This window comes from Macaca nemestrina, chromosome X, assembly GCF_043159975.1.
Source record: "Macaca nemestrina isolate mMacNem1 chromosome X, mMacNem.hap1, whole genome shotgun sequence".
In the NCBI taxonomy this organism is placed as follows: domain Eukaryota; kingdom Metazoa; phylum Chordata; class Mammalia; order Primates; family Cercopithecidae; genus Macaca; species Macaca nemestrina.
This window is the reverse complement of record NC_092145.1, coordinates 85,568,665-85,574,994: the sequence shown is the minus strand read 5'-3', so window position 1 is coordinate 85,574,994 and position 6,330 is coordinate 85,568,665.

The following is a 6,330-nucleotide window of genomic DNA, read 5'->3' as shown; positions in this document are numbered from 1 at the left end:
TGAAGTGTCTCACTAAAGATCTAGAGCTGATAAATAGTCAAGTGACTCTTTCAACCTAGAGAAGAGAGGGAAAAAAAAAAAAAACAGTACAAAGAACCCCTCCCATTCATGGCAGGGGAGGAAGGTGCATTTTAAAACCCCAATTGACAATTTTCTGGTGATCATGGGCCTTACCACCTCTGCCTCACACTACCCATCTATAGCCAATGGACGAGCTCTACCTCTGCAGAGCCAACACAGGACGAGATTTGCACTTACATGTCCTAAGCCTTCACTGACAACCCTTGGGGACTGGGCCATAGAAGCCCCCATCCTCTCTGGCCTAAAAACTTGGTGCTGTGGGACTTTTCCACGTGAGAACAAAGAGACCAGCAGGAATTTCCGACTCTCACAACCCTAGATAAGATCCCAGGTCAGCTACCCTCTTAGCTGAAGGGACTCTGGGCAAGCTTTGGGCTTTTCTTTTCCCAGTGCCCAGCCTGGGAGGGAGGAGTCGATGTGGCAGCCATGTCTAATCAGGCGGGGCCCCATGACACAGAAGCTCCTTCATCTAGGCCTGCGGAGGGGTCAGACTGGGGCTCTGGGAGGGGCCACAGGAGACACAGAGCCCATCCAGCCTTGACCAGCCCACATTCCTCAGCAGGCCTGGATGGGGTGGGCACGCGCAACAGGAAGCCAAGCCCTTCACCAAGAGGCTAAGCCACCATCTGTGCATGTAGACAGCAGTGAGCAAAGTGCCTGGGCCAGCAGAGTCAATTGCACAGAAAAAAAATAGCAAACATTTTGCTTCCTCCCCCTACTCCCGCCCCCACCCCACCATCATGCAACACTCCGCTTCCAAAGGGAATGTTGGAGTCCTGCTAACTATTTTTCTCCAGACTGGGGCCAGGCATCCGGAGCCAGCCTTGCTAAGTTGCTGAAGACAGAACGATGAGGTGGAGGGATTCTTTCTACCCAGGGAGTTTGTTTGTTTGTTTGTTTGTTTGTTTGTTTGTTTTCCTTCTGAACCTTAAGCTCCTACTGCCCCAGCCCAGAGAAAAAAGAGCTAGGAAAAACAACAACAAACAACAACAATCCCATTAAGATGGTATAGTATATTTTGTCTATCATTTGCTCATTCCCATCACTCTGTGGGATAGGGATTTTTTGGGGGTCCCATTTTATAAATAAGCAAACCAAAGCTGAGAGAGGGCATATGCTTGATCAAGACTCGCAGTTAATTAGCACTAAAACTGCTTCAGACCCAGGTCTGACTCCAAATGCTGTGGTCGTTCCACTAGGCGACACTGCCTGGGTGCAAAGCCTCTTTGCAACTCCAACACAGGATCAGGGTGGCCAACAAGGGCCTGCTTGGCTTCCCTCAGGAAGATCCCGGCCTGAGAGGTTTCAGTCAGTGTTCGAGCAACATTTTAATTGTCTCTTAATTCTTTCTCCCCAATCATCTGCTTGTTGAAGAGAATTTAAGAAATGCCCTCAAAAAGGAAAGACAATTAAAATTAACTACATCCCACCACTAAGAGAGAATCACTGTTAGCTAACTTCATGGTAGGTTTCCTGATAATCTTTTTATTATGCACATATACAATGTGGAGATCTCTTTTACATACCTGAGATCATGGTGGACCTGCTTTCAGTGCTGGGCCACCTTCCAGCCCCCACATCATGTCTTCATGAGGCTAGCTCAACTGCAGTTCTTCTTCTCCGTTGGAGACCTGCTGGAGCCACAATTTCTGGTTCCCCGGCGGGGGCCTGACCTTGTAGCTGAAAGTCCCGACTGGTGTTTTTCCATTTATATCCTGACAATAGACTCCCCACTTCATTACTACATTACTAGATGTCACTTGGGAGGGTCTTTCTTTCACAACTCAGGGTCTCACGTGCACAACACAAACACACGCACACACACACACCCCACACCACACACGGTACTGTTTCATACCTCCATGCCTTTGTTCATTCCGGCCCTTTGCCTGAGATTTCTGCCCTTTTTTCTCCCTCCTTCCCTCTTTCTCTGTTTCTGTCATGTATACACATGGTAAAAAAAACAAAAAAAAAAAAACGAACAAAAATAAAAACAAAATCAAATTAACATAACAAAAACTCCAAAAGGGAAAAAGCATACAGTGAGAATTGAGGCTCCTCTTGTCCCTCACTTTGGCCCGTTTCTTATATATCGTCTTTCCTGAGATATTCTGTATATTCGTTAGTACAAATGAATATGTATCTTTTGTGAAACGTGAATGATGATAACTGCCCACTGTTTCACGCCTTGCTTTTGTAACTTCTTGATTTTTTGATACTGCTGCACGGCAATAACTGTGGATGTGCCTCATGCTGGGTATAGGCTGTCTAGCGAAGTATCTGATGGCTGTGCCATAATTTATTAAACCAGGCCCCTAGTAATGGACATTTAAATGCCTTTCTGTCTCTTGCTACTACAAACAATGCAACAATAAAGATACTTGTACAAACAACTTTGTGCTTTTGCACATGTAGCATAAATTCCTACTACTGGAATTGCTGGGTCAAAAAGTATGTGGATTTTAAATGTTAATACATTTTACTAAAGGGCCCTTCAAACAAATGGTAACAACTGACACCCCCACCGTCAAAGACAACCCGACAATGTAGAAAGGGCCCATCCTACACTCCCTTTCCTTACCTGTTTGGTGCCTCTGAGGCCCAGCCCTTCCCAGCTGGGCCAGCCAGGCTCTTTGCTCTCAGGTCACCCTGTGCCTGCCTCCACATTGCCTTTCACAAAGAATATGGCAAACCTATGTTTGTCTGTCTCCCACACTCGACTATGAGCTTTTTGAGGGAAGGACTAAGCCCTACTCATCTCTTGCAGGCCCCAGTTGAACACACCACAGGCAGGAGCTCAATCAATATTTGTTGAGCTAAACTAGCCAACTCTGAACCTCCGTTTTTGAGTGCAAGAGTGGGCAGAAATGTGTTTGCTGAATGCAATTCGAGCATGGTCCTGACTGAGCAGAGCCTTGGGCTTGGTTCCCTGGGTCCCTGCAGATCTGTCTCCATGGGTTCGGTGGCCCAGTCACACACCTCTGACTATGAGCAGACACTATCTGCTAGTCCCCAGTTCTATGTATGAATTCTTCTACGTATGTGTCTTGTTTCTCCTCTTCCTCCTACCAAAGTGCCTGACTTCTATTGTCTGCGTGCCCCTGGGCTGCTCTTGCCCTGGTCCCACAGTGCTGTGCTTGGACGCAGGTAGCACACAGTGCTTATGACCAGAGTGCCTGAATGGGGTCTAGCTGCAGCCAGTTGGGGGTTCTACATTGACGTCCAGATCCCCAGGTGCTCCCCACCACGCTGGGACTAGGATGGATGGGGAGAAAACATCTCTGCTGCCCTCCCCCACCAAGCAAACATGCTCTTGCTCTGTCTTCAGAATGTCATCACCTTTCTGAACATTGGTCTCCTTACCACTCACCTGAGGTTGATGGCAGGGTCTAGTGAAATCAGTGAATGCAAAGGGGTCTGGGGAAATCTTATCCAAATGTGAGAGATTGTGAAGTCTCACTAATGTTTTACCACCCTTCTTGGGATAGTGAAGTACCCAGGGAGGAAACAGGAGGAAGGGGGGCCTCCAGGGGTCAGCAAAACCCACAGCAAAGGGCCTAGCCACTAAGTTCCAGGCTGCAGAGGCATATGCCAAGGCAGGCTGAAAGGGTTGCCCAGGGGTCCCAGAATCTGGCTTGCTCCACACCAGACCTTGTGCAAGGCTGGGACCGTGTCGGCAAACACCCTATCAGCTTCATTTTATTCAGAGGTTCAATCCAGGCCAAAGAGGGGTGTGCTGAAGCTTGTTGCCATGTATTTCTCCATCTTCAGATAAATGCCACCTTCTCTCCACAGGCCTTGGGTATGAGAACAGCCTCTGACACACTGGGGATTCCACAGGACAAACAGAAAATGGGATAGAGTTTGAGGGTTGAGAGGGTGGCAGGAGGGGAGGGGGGCGCCAGGGCCTCAGAGGCTGGGGGTGGGAGTGGGGCTAAGCTTGGTCCAAGTCCCCATGACCCCTACTGCGTTCTCTGAACACAGCCCCTGCTTGAGCCTACCTTGGGAGAGGAATCTATTCACGCTGTCACCCAGTGTTGCAGAACACTTTTGTGCCAAGCAGTGCATGCTGGGACTGTAGAAATGGCTCACACATAGCTTTTGACATCAAGAACTTAGAGATGGGAGACACAGAGAGGCAAGGAGCTAGGGGATATTGAATTTTTCTTTCCAGGAGCTGGCAAATTAGTTTTTTTTTTTCTTTTTTTGAGATGGAGTCTCGCTCTGTTGCCCAGGCTGGAGTGCAGTGGTGCGATCTCGGCTCACTGCAACCTCCACCTCCCTTGTTCAAGCCATTCTCCTGCCTCAGCCTCCTGAGTAGCTGGGACTACAGGCGCGTGCCACCATGCCTGGCTAATTTTTGTATTTTTAGTAGAGACGGGGTTTCACCACATTGGTCAGGCTGGTCTCAAACTCCTGACCTCGTGATCAGTCCACCTCAGCCTCCCAAAGTGCTGGGATTACAGGCGTGAGCCACTGCGCCCGGCCACAGATGAACTTTTTAAAGGATGAATAAAATTTAAACAGAGCTGGAAAGGACACTTCAGGTCAGAGATCCCTAGGCACTTCCATGGAAGGGTTTCACTGAAACAAAGGGCTAAGAGAAGGGTAGGGCCTTAGGGCACAGTAAGAGCCTTCTAATGGTTCAGCTGTAGTGCCAGCTGGGGAGACCACCTCAGGAAGTTACAGTGCTCTCTTGCAAGATGTAGTGCTTTATGCCTCAAATGATTGACCAAATCTGGGGTTTTTTATTTCACAGCCAGAAAACAAGACCAGAAACCCAGAAGTAAAGTGTAGTGGGTGATACCTTCAATGAATATCCAAACAACTTATTTTCATAAATGACTGCTTCATGTCTGGAGGCCCCTGAGGCCTGCTGTTCTAAAACCATGGCCCCGGGTGCCAATGACAGGTCCACTGCATCATAAACAGAAATTGCCTGACCCTTGGCCATGTGAAATATCTCATATGATGAGGAAAACAGCCACAAAAGTGGGATATGGTATTGGCAAGTACTTGGGGTTCCTAGTTACAAACAACAGAAACCAATGCTAGTTTAGTTGAATCCGAAAAGTTTTATTGGAAAGCTATAGAGGAGATTGGGGAATTGTCAGAGAGGCTGGAGAATCAGAAACTGGCAAGAGCAAAGGAACTGGGCAGCCAAGCACACAGCCACATCCTGCCATAGGAGCTATTGGCTGCCAGCACTGTCAGCACGGGACCCACATCACTGCCACCCTGTACCACTGCTGCTGCCGCCCCTGCTGCCACCACCATCATCACCACAGCAGCATGGGGACAAATGCTTCAGGATCCCTGCTTCTCTGACTTTCTCCCTCCAGCCTTAAAGTACTGGGCACGAGTGTATGATGGGCTTAGTTCATGTCCCAGGTCCAAGTCACAGCTACTCAGGGCCCCAGGAGTACAGGTCCTGGGGCCTGTGGGCTTTCCTGGTAGAGCACGCCTCAAGTCCACCAAGACACTGCAGTAGCAGGTTGCTCCAACACACCAGCAGGGGGCTTTGAGCACTGGGTAAGTGTCCCTTTCTGTTTCTGTGCAGAGACTAATTCTGACTAAAAGGCAAATTAGGGTCACTGCTATGCAATAGCAACAGAAAGGAAGATGATTAGGACCCAAGCGTGCTCCTAAAACACCTCCTTAGGTGGTGCCAGTCAGAGCACAGCAAAGGTTAATGGTAAACCTCCAAAACCCCACCCTAAAAGGGCTCTCCAAGGACTCAGACTCCTGAGCCTCCATAACCAGCTGAGGTGCTGGCTGAAGGCCAAGGGGAAACCTAGAATGACTTGTGAGGGATGAAGTCATAAATATCAGCTTGACCAGTTGCAGAAAAAAGAGCTGCAGTTTCAACCCACATTTCTGTACTTGCAGTGAGAGAAGAATGACATCCTGCTTTTCCTAATTGGAAAATTTTTTGATTTTGCTTATTTTGTTGTAATAATATTCATGAAAATGCACTGACACTGTAAAAAATATGAAGCAAATTCATTATTTCAGGTGAAAGACAAAAGCCTCCTTCCTGACTGCTTTCCCCCAATCCTCCGTCCCTCCCTAGAGGTAACCCCTGCCATCAGTTAGGCATGTCGCCTTCCAGACATTCTTAGGCATTTTCATATAAAGTTTGGTTTTGTAAGGTTTTATTTTACACAAACACTGTACATATTACTCTACACTATGCTTTCGTAACACTGTCTTGGAGATCTTTTCGTATCAGTACATCCAACTTTTAAC